The sequence below is a fragment of the Taurulus bubalis genome (assembly GCF_910589615.1).
Source record: "Taurulus bubalis genome assembly, chromosome: 20".
In the NCBI taxonomy this organism is placed as follows: Eukaryota; Metazoa; Chordata; class Actinopteri; order Perciformes; family Cottidae; genus Taurulus; species Taurulus bubalis.
Window position 1 is genome coordinate 389453 of NC_136608.1, and position 16840 is coordinate 406292.

Below are 16840 nucleotides of genomic sequence, written 5' to 3' on the forward strand. Positions count from 1 at the left end.
CGATCTTCTCTCTAGAAATACGCAGGGAAGAAGCAGCACCCCATGTAAAGTTTGAAACGTCAGCGCATATGCACCTCATGTACCCATGGACAACCCTTAACCCCCAACCCCTAACCCTTAAACCTCAACCCTGAACCCTTAATCCCTAACCCTTAAACCTCAACCCTGAACCCTTAACCCCTAACCCTTAAACCTCAACCCTTAACCCCCAACCCCTAACCCTTAAGCCCAACCCTCAACCCCGAACCCTTAAGCCCCAATCTCATTGTAATCTCTAACCCTCAACCCCCAACCCTTAACCCCCAACCCTTAAATCCCAACCCTTAACCCCCAACCCTTAACCTCCAACCCCTTAAAAATGTCAATGAAAGACCATTTAAACTCCCAGGCTAACAGATCTTATCGAATATTTTCTTTCTGTTCACTTTTTATTCAGCAGCACAATTGCTTTGAAAACTAGAGGCGATCAAGATAGCAAGTGGTCTTGTCCAGCAGAGCCTCCAGAAGGCTTTTAAAGCTTTCCTTTTAAAGACTTGACCTAGGATAGTGCCGGTGCTAGTCGATAGAGCTCTGCTGCGCTCTCCCTGTGGTTGGTGGACTTCCTCTTCTCTGCTCTAGAAGACGATGGAACCCTCCACCACCAAACCGCTCGGCGTTGCATCAAACTACTGTCTGCCATTTGCTCAGACGTTAACACACTTGTGTACATTGTTTCCTTCAGTTTGTTCTTTGCGCAACATAGCTTTAAAACCTTGATTCCATCATTGACGTCACACCGTCAAAGAAAATAAACCTCAAGAACACAAACCACAAGATCAAACCACACATTACCTCATGAATCACTTGATACCTGGATTTAGTGGCAGCGCGACATCGGACGACCCATCCCGCTCTGTTCCTCCAGAACGCCTGACCTCAAAGGAAACCTGATGGATGCCGGTGCTTTCTGGCCACTGATATGCAATACATCCTCTCATGATCTCAAACTACCTCTGAGTCAGCACGACCAGCGGACGAAAGCTGCTCAGCACACGAACCAATGCCAGGACGGCAGTGTTGTGATGTGGAGCCTCATACTGTATATTAATTCGAGGCCATGCCGATTGGCTGTTGTCTTGTCATGGGGAACAGCCATTTGTCTGCAACTGTTTTGTTCGATTCAGTCGGGTAAACACTATGTAATCCAGAAAGAAGCAAAAATCAGACATGACGCCGCCATGTGCATCAACTTTAAAGGAAAAGTCTTTGCTGCAGCTGTGACCATCTGTCCTGTTGGTTATGACGAGTCAGGAAGAAAGTTTATTAAAACTCATCCATACAGATAACATCAGATAGATGGTGACTTTCAGCTTTAACCACATTGTCAGAACAACATTTTTAAAAGCATAACCAAATGTGATTACACAAAGTATTGTGTAGTTTTTTACTGCTCAGTGATGTTAAACCACACGTTCCAGATGCTGGAATTATCTATACAAGCAGACATTTGTATTCGCACGTATCAAGTATCACATTCAAAAATCAGTATGAAACGGCCAAAAGAAAAGAAAAAAACGTCCTCAATTGCAGAAAAAAAATAGTTGATTGAAAAACATCTTTGGCTCATAAATTGTGACGTAGCAAACATTTAACTCGCATGACAGCTGTTTTGATACGTATTTATACCGTGTTCGTGTCCAGACAGCGTGGCTGATCCACAAGGCCCTGAAGGCCCTGAAGGCCCTGAAGGCCCTGAAGGCCCTGAAGGCCCTGAAGGCCCTGAAGGCCTCTCGTCCGCAGACGGTTCGGTGGCCAAGCGGCCTCCACTTCTGCTGCTCTGCTCACGGCGCTTCAGCCAACTTGCTTTTGCTCAAACCAATTGATAGAAATACGCCTCATTCACATTCATTTTTTTTGTGGACATTTCAAAAGTTTGTTTTGAATTGGCTTGACATGTGAATGTAAAAAGTTGAATGATACAGTTGAGATCCGTACGATGCCTCCCTGATGGTGGCCTTAGTTAGATGCCAGAACATTTGTCTGTGTTTTAGATCCAAACGGTTAAGCTGATAATGTGTTTACTGGACTCCAACCTCATGGATGTCATCATAACCTTCAGGCATGATGGTCAAAACTTAAGAAATAAGACACAAGTAAAAACATAATCCAAATGTTTCCTTTAATTGGAGACGACTCTAAAGCCTGCAGTCCAACATTTGCAGTTTCTAAATCCATTTGTCCATAACTAGACCTACAGTCACACCCTGTGACATCCTCTTTGTTTCTTAGTTTCAGTTTCAGCTTCGGTTGTTTCTATACATCGTTGTATGAATCTAAGTCTTTAGAGTCTGTCTCCATCATCACTTGGCGCTGATTGTTCTGACATTCTCTTCTTTAGAGATTCCTGTGAAAAGCCTCCATTCAGTGGTCTTTTTTTAATACTTAAAACACAAAAGCAGCTGACATATTACGTACTGTTTTTATTATTTACCTTAATGTTCATTTGTATCTCAACATTGTAATGAAACCTATTTAGCATCATCTGCAAACTGGGACTTCTGTTTGACAAACCGTTAACTTGAATTGATTCTGTTCTATTTACACAATGGTTTAGTCAGGATCAAGTGTCTTTACTACATGATATAACTACAAATGTTTTTTGTTTTTTGGGGCTTTGAATAGTTCGAGTTGTTTTTCCTGAGTTATGTACTACCTATGCTACATACGTACAGTACCTCAAACAGACCGTTAAAAATGGACTAATCAATTGACAAATACCTACCTCCAGTCTCTTCACATTGATGTATGGTATGATCTATATCAGGACTTAATGCATCAGATCAAGCTTCCAATCTCAGTACATTTGGATTCACCTTCAAAGTGACTTTCAGGTTTTGAAAAAGATATTTCTGGACTTATATTGTATATTGCATTCATGAATATGTTTTCTTGTTTTTAATTAGTAGATATCAATATACTTGATTAGCTGTTTTGTGTACTTCACACAAATGTGATTTCCTTTTCTTGTGATATGGTTAAACCAGATGTATATGGAATTGCTTTTTACTTAGTGATGGATTATACCATTTTTCACCTGTCACCATGGCAACCTTTGAAAAGTTGACATGGTATTTTAAACTGGGCCTGAGGTAGAGCCTCTGAGGAGCTACGTTGATCCTGTCCAACCGGCCTTCATCAGCTTAGCACAGGTTGTGGTGAACGCTCATCAACCAACAACATGCTCAGTGTTTTGGATCATTGTTCCTTAAAACTGGAAAGCAAAATCTCCTCTTGATCTTTTCAAAATATGACTCCTGTACTGGGCTGTCTGTGTTTATTTGTCACAAACAGCCCACCTAACAACTGTCCAGATGTTAGCTGTAGCTGTTAGCTTGCTAGCAACATCTAACACCAAGGACTTCCCTTTTGACAAAGCCAGTTTATCTGCTGTCCGAGGCTTAAACCAGACTAAAAACTCAGGTTAGTAGCACACTTCAGCCTCTTGTGGATGAGCATTACAATAACAAACGCCTGTTTTTAGGAACAATAATCTTAGTGAAACATTTTCCCACCGGTTCCTCAGTCAGAAACACAGGAGAGCAAATTATTTAGATCGTACTTTGAATATGGATCACATTTATTTTTCTCACTTGCCTCTCAGGCTTCCGTACGTTATCGGACTAACAGAGATGACACATTTTACATTTTACGCTAATCTTACAACAACCAGAAATACATATTTTCAGTGGTGTCAGAAGGCCTAATATGATTTGGAAAACTACAGTTACAAGTTACTAAACTATTTCTATTGCCTTTAATACATATGCAGACACGTTTCTAATAATCCAAACAGAGAGAATCACAAGCTGCTGTTAAGTGAGCTACCTAAGGAATACTCCATGAGCTGGTTGCAGCTGTTAATGATGGCTGATCCGTAGCTTTGAATGAATGGCTTTGAAACCGACAGGCTTCATCCCTTAACGGCGCACCCTCCATCAGCCAGAGGACCCCATGTAGACCTGCTACTAACATGTGATGTGCATCTATCTGGATCAGGAAAAGAGAGGTGCATCCCGTGATAGTACCAGCTGTTCATGGGGTCTATGACACCACCGAGCTCATCAAGCTCCAGGCTTTGAGCTTTTTAAAGTTAGTCATTTCCTTCAGAGATGTGGAGTTCAGTAGAATCCAAAACAGCTGCTGATGTTCTCTGGGGGCGATCTACTCGCTGTTGGGTAGATTGTAGGAGCTGTTTCAAGCTTTCAGCTCCGAGTCTTACATTTTCTCTTCATAATATCATGTTCTTGTACAATCCAATACAAGTTGCTACCTCCAAAAAGGCCTACTTTTACCTCATTTTCAAACTTACTGTTCAAAATTCAGGTGTCCGAGAGCATATGGAGAACATTTTAAAATGTTATATATATATATATATATATATAGTTTATTTTTGTGGGGGATGAATTTTATAAGACTGTTTTTCTCTGCCTCTCAGTCACCGTTTGGTAAGACTGGACATGTAACCTTTAAAAAGAAGACGTTTCTTACCGTATGCAATGTTTCGTAGTAGCTGAGAGGGAAGTGGGGAGATTCCCGGCTCTCCCTCGACCTTGCTCCTTCTGTCTCATTTCAAATGTCTTCTACCGTTTCTAACTTTTGTTGCTTTCTCTATCCACATAGTGTTACTTACTGTCTTTCATTTCACTGCAAATTCTGCTTGCTTGCTAAACAAAAGTCTGCATAGATATTCACTGCGTTTTACCCAGCACAATAAAAAAAGTATGGCATCCATAACAGACATGTGAGTGAGTTTTTCATTTCATTTTTTTTCATTTTTTACTGTGTTGATGAATCCTGTGTTTGCTTGAAAAAGTGGGTAAAAATTGGTGTTCTCTGGAACAAAATTGTGTTGTGTGTCAGTTCAAGACTATCGGCACACTGAGTTCCACATGAACCTCCTCTGGTCAGGGTGTGTAAAATCAGGCCACGCCTTACGGTTTACCTATAAAACACCTGTGCAGCTGTGGGACGACTGATTGTTTAATCTCCTCAGGAGTCAGGGCGCACTGCGTGACAATCCGTGAAAGTGTGTGTTACAGCCTTGAAGCCACTTAATACAGTGTGTTGTCTGTATACAGGAATCCTCCCTAGATGTGATATTCCCTTGTCTTGCCATCTTCCTCTACAGCCACCCCCTCTCTCCATCCCAGTCGTTCTGTCGCTCTCCAGCTGCAGTAAAAATAAATAAATAATCAAAATCATTCATTAAGTACATTGCACATACGTTGAATTTGACTCGTCATTTGCACTAGACGCGCCGGAGAGGAGGAGAGGCTTATCTACATTTAAACATGGCAACTTTCCACCATTGAAGAAGTAACCACTATTTCTGCTTTATATTTGTTGTGGAAGTCCCACGAACGTCAGACCATCAGACGCCCTCGTGTCTGGGTTCATAATATTATCCACAGCTCGGTGGATTTCACCGACTCTTCCAGGAACTGCGTCTGGATGACTGGCGCTTCAAGCGCTACTTGAGGCGGACCAGTAGCCAGTTTGATGACCTGGTGGCTCGGATCGGTACCACCATCTCAACGCTGATAGGCGAGACAGTGTCACAAGAATTTCAACTCGGGCGAATGAGGCGAATTTCTCGATTTTGCGTTGCGCCATTCTTGTCATTGTCATTCATTGCCCGACGCAAATTTCTGTTACTCGTCGCGTCCATTCGGGTCTTTGCATTGACTTTGTATGTAATCTACACACGTGAAAAATTTGCTTCGCGTTTGGTTGGTGTGAATAACATGACAGCATAACAGCATGCAAGACAGTTCAAATCCAAGGTGGCATCCCTCCTCTGGTGAAGTGAATAAGCCTGAGGATAATGCTAGTGGTCACCAGCTAACGGTGTTGAGCGCAGACAAGTTGACCAACAGTGAATGTACCTCAAAATAAAATGCTGGATAAACTTGCTATAGACAATAACGTTGTCTGTTAGTTGTATTAGCACACTGGGTTAATTCCAATAAACTGGTTGTAACCAGGGTGAGCGCTTCTGGGTTGCTGTCGTTTACCGCCAATTTCCAGGTGCTCGTCCAGTATGCCTGAGCAGTCAAGTATGGCAAGAGAGCAGGGACAGTTATGTGGGTTGTGGGGATCCAATGTCATTGGAGGGTAGCCATGATCAGTTTGTTATGTGTTTGGGACATTGTTCAGTGAGAACCTGCACATTCCCCTCGTTGATGCTTTTTTGGGAGGTTCCTCTCCTTTTGAAAGGCCCAGTGTAGAAATGGGTAAAATCGCTGAAGCCAGAAATAATATGGGGATGTGTTCACTTTCTGGGGGATAACAGGGACTGCAACATTATGGGTGGGCTGCTTGGTAAGCTGCACACATCTATGGGTACCTATATCTATCTGGTTAGTACAAGGACCTTTCTGTCCTTCCATACTTTCCCTGGCCTTTGGGGGCAGAGCCGGTACGTTGAGCAATTGTAGGTAGATACTGTAAGTGGTGGATGACCGAATACCTCTTTAGTTGATTCACAAAGGCCATTGGATGGCCACCTCCCATTCCATTCGGAATCGAATAATTATTCTCCAAGGCCTCTGTTTCCTGTTTTAACTTGGAAACATCTGCTCTGAGTTCGGTGTTTTAAGTGTACCTGGGGTCTGTATAGTTCAGCAGCTTCTAGGGATTCAACTTTGGTCACGCGGGACAAAACTTCATCCTGGAGTTTATTTAAAGTGTCTTTGATGTGTTCGGGATTCACAGTCTGGCCTTCAGTGATTTCCTCACCGACAATTGTTCCAATCAGTTTTGATCGGTGTTGGGTGTCATAAACATGGTGGCCAGACTTGGTTCAATTATTGTCAACCACAAATATATAGCAGCATGACTGATCGTATTTGGGACCTCTGGAGAGCTGTAGTGCGACCTGCATGCACTGTTCAGACTACTGGAACCAGGATTTTCTCTTGGACCAGTTATTGGTTTACATTTCCAGGATAAGTTGGGTATTGTCCAGGTTTTAGTCAAAATAAATTTCAGTGTGCATGAGTGTGTTCATTATAATGAAGAGAGATGTCAACAAGAGCAATAGTTATGACTTCCAGCTATTTCTACTAAAAATGTTCTTAAAAAAATGAAAAAGAAGAAGCCCCAAAATCTCATAACAATGTCTCAAATGTTCAAGTATGGAGTGGATTTGAGTAAAACTCCCCAATTCTGTGTGTGTCACTGGATAGTACAGGAAGCCACTGTGCAGACGTATTCACACAGATTAAAACACTCACACAGGCCATGTTGGCCTTTCACATTGTCTTCACTGAATCTGAGGAAAACACATTTGCACATATGATAAGAAAAGGCCTTGTTTGCATATTTAGTCATATTGAGTTATGATGTATTCTATTGGGAACCCATTATGAGAAAGGCAGTAGAAATAGTGTGTGCTGTGTGACCTCAACGTGTGAGTCAATAGGCTTCATCAGCATCTAGAGTCCATCTGGATTGAGGACGGGGACTGAGGTGTGGGCCCTGTCACTGTGGGAGCCTCGCTTCTAACAGACCAGCAGAACACTGAAGGACTTCCAATGGCACCCCACGATAAACAAGCTTTGTAAATCTCGTCAATATCTTATAATATCTTGTCGATAGTGCTACTGGCTCATTGAGAATGACACTGGACTTGATAGCCCCTCTAAAAAAGAAGATCATTAAACAAAGGAGGCTCGCCCCATGGTATAACCCTCAGACCCGCAAATTAAAGCAAACATCACGGAAGCTTGAAGGCATATGGTGTTCCAACAATATAGAGGAATCTGGGTTAGTTTGGCGGGATAGTCTGAGAACATATAAGAAGGCGCTCCGTAATGCTTCGATTCAGAGGTGTTGGCTAACTACAGACCTATCTCTAACCTTCCCTTCCTCCCTAATATCCTTGAGAAAGTAGTCGCAAGTAGTCGTTGTGTGATTTTCTACATAACAATAGTTTATCTGAGGAGTTTCAGTCAGGATTTAGAAAGCACAGAGACAACACTGGTGACAATTACTAATGACCTTCTAGTCGCATCAGATAGGGGACTTGACTCTGTACTGGTCTTGTTAGACCTTAGTGCTGATAAAGGACTTGTCTCTGTACTGGTCTTATTAGACCTTAGTGCTGATAAAGGACTTGTCTCTGTACTGGTCTTGTTAGACCTTAGTGCTGATAAAGGACTTGTCTCTGTTCTGGTCTTGTTAGACCTTAGTGCTGATAAAGGACTTGTCTCTGTACTGGTCTTGTTAGACCTTAGAGCTGATAAAGGACTTGTCTCTGTTCGACCTTAGTGCTGATAAAGGACTTGTCTCTGTTCTGGTCTTGTTAGACCTTAGTGCTGATAAAGGACTTGTCTCTGTACTGGTCTTGTTAGACCTTAGTGCTGATAAAGGACTTGTCTCTGTACTGGTCTTGTTAGACCTTAGAGCTGATAAAGGATTTGTCTCTGTACTGGTCTTGTTAGACCTTAGTTCTGCATTCGACACCATTGTCCATGACATCTTATTACAGAGACTAGACCAGTCGATTGGTATTAAAGGGACAGCACTAAGCTGGTTTAAGTCCTATTTATCAGATCGATCTCAGTTTGTATTTGTAAACGATGAGGCCTCGATGACCACCAACGTTCATCATGGAGTTCCACAAGGTTCTGTGCTTGGACCAATTGTATTCACCTTATACTGTATATGCTTCCATATAGGCAATATTATCAAAAAACACTCCATAAACTTTCATTGTTATGCTGATGATACTCAACTATATCTGTCGATCAAGCCAGATGAAATCCACCAGGTCGCTAAACTTCAAGCGTGTCTTAACCCTTGGAACACTGAGGTCATTTTCAGTTGATTTTCTCGATTTGACAAAATTTCTTAAATTCACCTTTTGCCACTTGCATATAAGATACATACCCATGTTTTACATCATAAATTGCAGAACAATCTCAGCTATCTATATAATAAGGCACCATTGGCAAAAGTGTAAAGAGAAAAACGTTACAATAGGACACTAAAGCTGAAAAATGGTATCTCGAGTTCACAGGTGCAGCTGATCTGTGTACCTACGTCACCTGGTAAACAGTGTCTGGGTCGTCGTCAGTCTTCCACGGCAGCGTAGGTGCGCTGCATGTTGTCCACTGCTGCAGATGTGAATCCTCTCTGTAAAATACATGACTACTGGTCACTACTAAGTTCACTGAAAGAAAGTTACGATTGCACACCAAAACAGTAACAGAGATCCAGCAGGGACTATGCTCAGAGCATGAGCTAACTGTGCTAGTGGCTAACGTAAACAGACTACATGCGTACCTGCGTTATGCCAGACTCCAGCAGAAAGGGACCAGCTAAATGAGCTCACTCTGCTTGAGTGAATATGCTATTGCAACACAAAGTTTAGTAGCTAAATACACTTACCCATCTTCAAATGGATCCCTTGTGTCTGCATATTCATCGTGGTTGCAGGAGTCCTGTTCCTCGTCCTCGGGAAGTATTTCGTCGGACAAAAACTTTTGGGCAAAGGGTCACATGACACACTGCTGCCCTTTTGGTTGTCTTATGGGTTTAAAATGCTGCTGCGCTTAGTCTGGGCAGGCACCGGAAGCAGGAAATCTCTGCTTTCTGCCAGACGTAAAATTATATTTCTACGATGTATTATCGCGACGCTATGAATATTTTAGAAACTTAGAGAAACTTATAGGATGTCACACCGCGAAACCGCGGTCCCCGAGGTCATAGGGTTGTTAAAGACATAAAAACCTGGATGGCCTGCAACTTCCTGTTGTTGAACTCGGACAAGACTGAAGTTATTTTACTTGGCCCAGAACACCTCAGAAATCAATTATCTAATGATATAGTTTCTCTGGATGGCATTGCTCTGGCATCTAGCACCACTGTAAAGAATACACTGAGCTCCTCTCTCCTCTTCTCTCTCTCCTTCTGGTTGAATTCATGTCTCTTCAATGCACATTATAACTCGACTTCTTCCCGGGAGCCTCTGTGCTTTCTCGCCTCAAGTTTCCATGGATCATGGCTGTGTCTGGAATAAAAGTAGGCTGTGCCGCCAGCAGTGCACCACGACCCGCCTCGAACACACGCCATATTCACAGAGACTCCTGAAGGCACTTCCCCCGACCTCTTGAGTAAATAACCTAAATATCCTACTTCTGGTGTCAGGAAGTGCTACTTCCGGACATCTCCAGAGAAGAGGCAGGGAGACAGTCCCTCCTCTGGCACATTCAACACTGACAAACTATCGACTGAAATGTTTTACGGCTAGTTGCACCCGGCAGTTATGAGCGGTATATTTTGAATTCTTCCACACCTTCACAGACATGATAAAACATGTTTTTTTCCCATACTATCAGTCATGCTGCTACTTGAGTTCAATATGAGGCTATTTCCAACACAAGTTTTCTCAAAACCAGAGCTGTAATAATTATATTGTTATATCGCACAAACAGAATATAATGACATCATCGTTAACTGGTGCCCTTGAAGATGCTGTCCAACCACAGCAGATTATTCACATTTAGTAATCAGCTGCAATGTTATTTTCCTGTTATTAACAGCAACACTTTGGTAATAATTTATGTTGGTTACAGTCGCTAAACAGTCTGCTGCACTGTAGTCATGCAACGCTGCAATGTAGTCATGCACCGCTGCACTCCCGATGACTCAGACTGTTATAATAAGAGTCTGACTACAGTATGGAAAGAGCCCTACGGAGAAATCAAACCTTTTTCTTTACCATTCACTTCTCAATGAGAAGTCTCGTTCTGTAATCTGGCTATTCCTCCGCCGACCCTGGAACCACTTTCTCCAACTCTCACTCACATCTTCAAAGCTTCTGCATGTCAAAGTGTACAGTATTGGGTTGTTTCCTGTTTCATTTTGAAGTCCTTGTCTCTTGTGTCCTCTGTTTCCCTGCACTTCCTGCCCCTGTAATTGTAAAGCCCCGCCCTCATTGTTTCCTCCTGTGTCTAATCACCTGCACCTTCCCCGGGCATTTAAACCTTGTTTGTCTCCTGCCTGGTGTCCGGTCGTCGGTTTATGTTCCTGTTGATATCCCTGTTTTTGGAAGCTGCCTTGTTCGTGAAATAAATTACTTTGCAGCGTTCTCTGCATTTGGGTCCTCTAAAGCAGCCGCATGACACAAAGTGGCCTTGAGCGAGACCCTGAACCCCGGGCGCCTCCCAGCAGCTCCTCAATGCTGAGGATGGGGGAAAAGGTTAAATGTCATGCATGTACCTGTATGTATACATACAGCTGCAGTGGAAAAGACCAGCAGTTCATCCTCCTTCACTTCACAGTCTGAAAGCCTTCCCGTTCCTGAGGAACGTGTGTGTTGTGAATGTGTGTGTTTTTTCTTTCTGGGAGATGTCTGGTTCTCTGTCGTTTTGACGGGAAATCCTAAAACTATTGGAATATGTTCTGAACCATAGCCTCTATTCAAAGTGTCAATGTTTGATGAGTTTCCTAACGCTGTGAGAGGATGTAACTGCTTCCTCCTCCATCTCCTGGCCTCAGTCACAGACTGCCCATCGATGCATTCTTACTTCCGGGAGGAAGTACCAACGATGGAAACAAAAGTTACCAGGAGGGGATATATTGTTTCTAGTGATTTACCACTGGCCCTGGAGATGGAGGAGGGTGGTGTAAAAACAACCTAGTCCACCTCGAGCAGCTGCAACAGCAAAGTGCTCCATCACCACTAACAATGCAATGTCATAGAGCAGCTCCAAACGGACGTGGGCCGTGACATGGCCAGCGCTTCCTTGGTAGAGCATGAAAGCACCGGTGAGTGAACATGGTGCCGTGCCTTCTGCCAGTGTACATTGTCCACTGCAGTAACTGGATCCAGTGGGTTTGCTGGGAGTCGGCGTTTAAAGGTACGAGTCAGGTGTCGTGAAAGGGTCTCCGTCCCACACGCCCTGAAACTGGGTGGATGTCCCGTCTCTGGTTTCTAGGACTGACCATAGCCCTGTGTGTATGTGTGTTTTGGTTCAGCGGGTTGTGTTCTCAGTCGCGTTGCGTTGAAGAGAGACGCCCACGCATGGGTTCTGCCTTCTGTGTCATGAAGGTCCATGCAGATACTGCAGTATTGGTTTGATTAAGTTTTTAATTTCCAGTGTCCCAAGTTAACACATCTGACTGGCTTTCAGAGGCTGCAGTTTTAGAGCCACAGTAAAGATACTGATCTCATGAAACTAGAAAAAACCCAAAGAATGTATTGGTACCAACCATACCATGGTGAAAGGAGGGATAGTAATGCTTTAAAATTAAGCTTTGGCGATGGGAAAACGAGCATTGCCATTTTCAAATAGGTACCTTGATCTCTCACCTCAAGATATGTGAATACAAATGGGTTCTATGGAAGTGTGCCCTTTACAGGCACCTTGCAGCTCCTCCCATCAGTATATGAATGTGTGAACGATGACATGTAGTGTTAAAGAGTCCATATAGCATTACTTTATGCTAATCACATTCAGTTATTTACATTAATAAAGAAATCAAAGGAGAGAGAGAGTGTTCTGTGATATTTCTGTTTCTGCCCTCTGACACAGTTTTAAAGATTTGAGTATCCAAAGTTTTGCTCTTGTGATATTGTAAAATGCACCTGAGAAATACTTGCTGTTGAATCTAAGGGCCACTAAGGGGCCCTCTGAAGCCCCCATGGTAAGCTCAGGTTTTGCACCATGGCATTTCTAAAACCCTGCGTACGACCAGGTCCCGTGATAGAACTGATGCTACTGCAGCATCTCTGCTGACCTCCAGGAGGCGCCGCGTGGACCCGGCTGCTTCTGGAGTAAACCTCAAGGTCAGGGGAGGAACTCTTTCTTTCAGTCCTGGATGGGACACGAGACGGCAGGCCTCAGACACCGGAGCCCACTGACTCACTTCCAGTGGGTTCCGTTCCTCAGTGAGTCAGAGCCCAGTCATCGAGGAACAATCCCCCATCTTCTCCTCTTACTCTTTCTGTGATTCATTTAGGCCTCAGTCCCCCCCCACCTCGGCTTTGAGCATGATCTCAGTTTAATGAGGCACAGACTCGCAGGGCCGACTGAACTGCCCCCGCAGTTCAGTCGGCCCCCCCACCCTCTCTACCTGCCGCTCAAAAAACCCACTCCTAAGTGGCATAACTGTGCGGCCATCATTCACATTTCCGCAGGCATCAAAGACACACAGCGCTATTCTGAAGATGCGTCTCCACATTCTTTGGCAGCCGAACAGTGAGATGAGTCAACAACACTTGACCCGGAGGGAGAACTTGTCCTCGCTGGATTCAGGAAAAATTAGATGGCTGTTCACCGAAAAATATGTTCAAAGTTGGCAGAGAAAGATTTGCTGCAAAAAACAACAACAAAAAAACATCAACCTCCAGGGATAACCTGGATCTGGTTTTAAGGGGAATTCCACCTCACGTGTCTCGTGACAAAACACAGGGGTCCTGGGAGTTTGAGGAGGGATCCATGTTCATGAACAGCACAAGCTACGTTTGATCACATGCTAAGGCCTTCTCCACTCATTCACAATGCTCGTTGCAAGGTTTTACTCAATACAGTGAGTACAACTCAGTTTACAATGACTGTCTCGTGCTTGAAGATGCAGCCTGGCGTTGCTGTATATGTGATGGAATTAAAAACATGGTCTTGATGGTTTGAGCAAAGTTTTGGCACCGAGGTTTAAATACTCAAAGACAAAAATAGGACTTTGTGTCTCTGCTGGACTTCTAACCCGCTTTGCCATACATCCAGCACTGCACTGCCATCTAGTGGAAGCTCAATGGGACGGCACAGAGGGTTTCCTCGTTGCAGAGGAAGCAGAATCATGAGGAAGCCCCCATCCTCTGTTGCAACACTAATCTAGTCCTCAAGTCATTTAGTAATGCATTATTAAAAGAAAATAGTGTCACGTGTCTGTAGTTTTTAAAGGCAGCTAATGTAGCTGAGAAAAAAGAATAATGATGTCAATCCTTATTTTGAGTCATTTTTGCAAGTTTTCCAGTTTTGATTCTTGACTTTCATCAAGGAGAATTAACTTTACATAAATGCTGTGGCATCTCTCAGCAGTGGCTTGTTAAAGGCCTGCTGTTGGACCAGATCCGACACCTCCTCTCCTGTCCCATTCAGGGGTTTTTATTTTTCACAAGTGCTACATAACAATACAAGGCTTTCGCCAACATACTGTACATCTCCATAATATTATGCAGCAGCTCCATGGTAACCGGGCGGGGCTTGGCTGAGGCCCCTGCTCCCCCAGCCACAGATCCTATATGTGCCTCTGCATAAGTCTGGTATGCAACAATTACTGGAGCATGTAAAACACGCAGGCGGGCTAACTGCTTGCAGGGCGAGAGCCTGTCTGTACATAGGGGCCCTTGAACTTGTATGTGAGGTCTCCCCTTTCCCCATTGGCCCTTGGAAACGTTCAGACTGGAAATGGACTAAACTGAAACAGTCGTTTGGCTGCGGCTTCACTGACATTGGATGATTATTTTCTGGTTATATCCTTATGCATCCAGATGTTGCTTCTCGGTGAAAGATGAAGGGATCAAACAATGGTCCTGGGTGGGTAATGGAAAAGTGTTCCGTACACTTCTGTGAGTCTGGTTTCAGTCGTGAATCACACCAAAAACATGCTGTTCTTGAGCCCAAAACATAAGTGGACTATATGCTTTGGATATATATAGTCTAATCTAAAATCCTTGAGAACGTAGTCGCAAATCAGTTGTGTGACTTTCTACATAACAATAGTTTATTTGAAGACTTTGAGAGACAGCACTGGTGACAGATACTAATGACCTTCTAGTTGCATCAGGACTTGTCTCTGTTCTGGTCTTGTTAGACCTTAGTGCTGATAAAGGACTTGTCTCTGTTCTGGTCTTGTTAGACCTTAGTGCTGATAAAGGACTTGTCTCTGTTCTGGTCTTGTTAGACCTTAGTGCTGATAAAGGACTTGTCTCTGTTCTTGTCTTGTTAGACCTTAGTGCTGATAAAGGACTTGTCTCTGTTCTTGTTAGACCTTAGTGCTGATAAAGGACTTGTCTCTGTTCTGGTCTTGTTAGACCTTAGTGCTGATAAAGGACTTGTCTCTGTTCTGGTCTTGTTTGACCTTAGTGCAGCGTTTGACACCATTGACCATGACATCTTATTACAGAGACTAGACCAGTCCATTGGTATTAAAGGTACAGCACTAAACTGGTTTAAGTTGTATTTATCAGATCGATCTCAGTTTGTATTTGTAAACGATAAGGCCTCGGTTACCACCAACGTTTGTCATGGAGGCCGATGATACTCAACTATATCTGTCGATCAAGCCAGATGAAACCCACCAGGTCGCTGAACTTCAAGCGTATCTTAAAGACATCAAAACCTGGATGACCTGCAACTTCATGCTGCTGAACTCAGACAAGACTGTTATTCTACTCGGCCCAGAACACCTCAGAAATCAAGTATCTGGTGATATGGTTTCTCCTGATGGCATTGCTCTGGCATCCACCACCACCGTAAGGAATCTCAGAGTTATTTTTGTCCAGGACCTGTCCTTTAACTCCCAGGTAAAACAAATCTCAAGGACCGCCTTTTTTCACCTCTGGAACATTTCAAAAATCCAGCACATCCTGTCTCAAAGCGATGCTCTAATAAGTCTCTGAAATCTCTCCAGTTGATCCTGAATGCTGCAGCTCGTGTACTAACAAAAACTAAGAAGAGAGATCACATTACTCCTGTACTAGCTGCTCTCCACTGGCTTCCTGTAAGATCAAGAATCAGATTTAAAATCCTTCTCCTTACCTACAAAGCCTTAACTGGTGATGCACCATCATATCTTAAGGACCTTATAGTGCCATATTACCCCACGAGAGCTTTACGCTCACTGAATGCAGGGTTACTTGTGGTTCCCAGAGTGATAAAAAGTAGGATGGGAGCAGAGCTTTCAGTTATCGGGCTCCTCTTCTGTGGAATCAGCTTCCACTTTCATTTCGGGGGGCAGACAGTCACCTCATTTAAGAGTAGACTTAAGACTTTCCTCTTTGATGGCGCTTATAGTTAGGGTTGTTTCAGGCTTATAGTTAGGGCTGGCTCAGGTTTATAGTGAGGGCTGTTTCAGGCTTATAGTTAGGGCTGGCTCAGGTTTATAGTGAGGGCTGTTTCAGGTTTATAGTGAGGGCTGTTTCAGGCTTATAGTTAGGGCTGACTCAGGTTTATAGTTAGGGCTGGCTCAGGCTTATAGTTAGGGCTGGCTCAGGCTTATAGTTAGGGCTGACTCAGGTTTATAGTAAGGGCTGGCTCAGGTTTATAGTTAGGGCTGGCTCAGGCTTATAGTTAGGGCTGGCTCAGGCTTATAGTTAGGGCTGGCTCAGGTTTGCCCTGGTCCAGCCCCTAGATATGCTGCTATAGGCCTAGACTGCTGGGGGACATCTTGGGATACACTGAGCTCCTCTCTCCTCCTCTATCTCTTCTTCTGGATGAATTATTGTCTCTTCAATGCACATTACTAACTTTACTTCTTCCCGGAGCTTCTGTGCTTCCTCGCCTCAAGTTTCCATGGATCGAGGCTGTCTGGAGCCAGTCCTACCTCCTGCCTCCTACCTCCTGTCTCCTGTCTCCTACCTCCTACCTCCTGCCTCCTATCTTCTGTCTTTTACCTCCTGTCTCCTATCTCCTACCTCCTGCCTCCTGTCTCCTGCCTCCTTGTCTCCTACTGCCTGTCTCCTTCCTCCTTCCTCCTGTCTCCTGTCACCTGCCTCCTCCTTTACATTCTCTGTCAAAGACTTCCCTGTTTGTCGTTGACACACTGGTACACGCTGGACGGGAAACTTTAA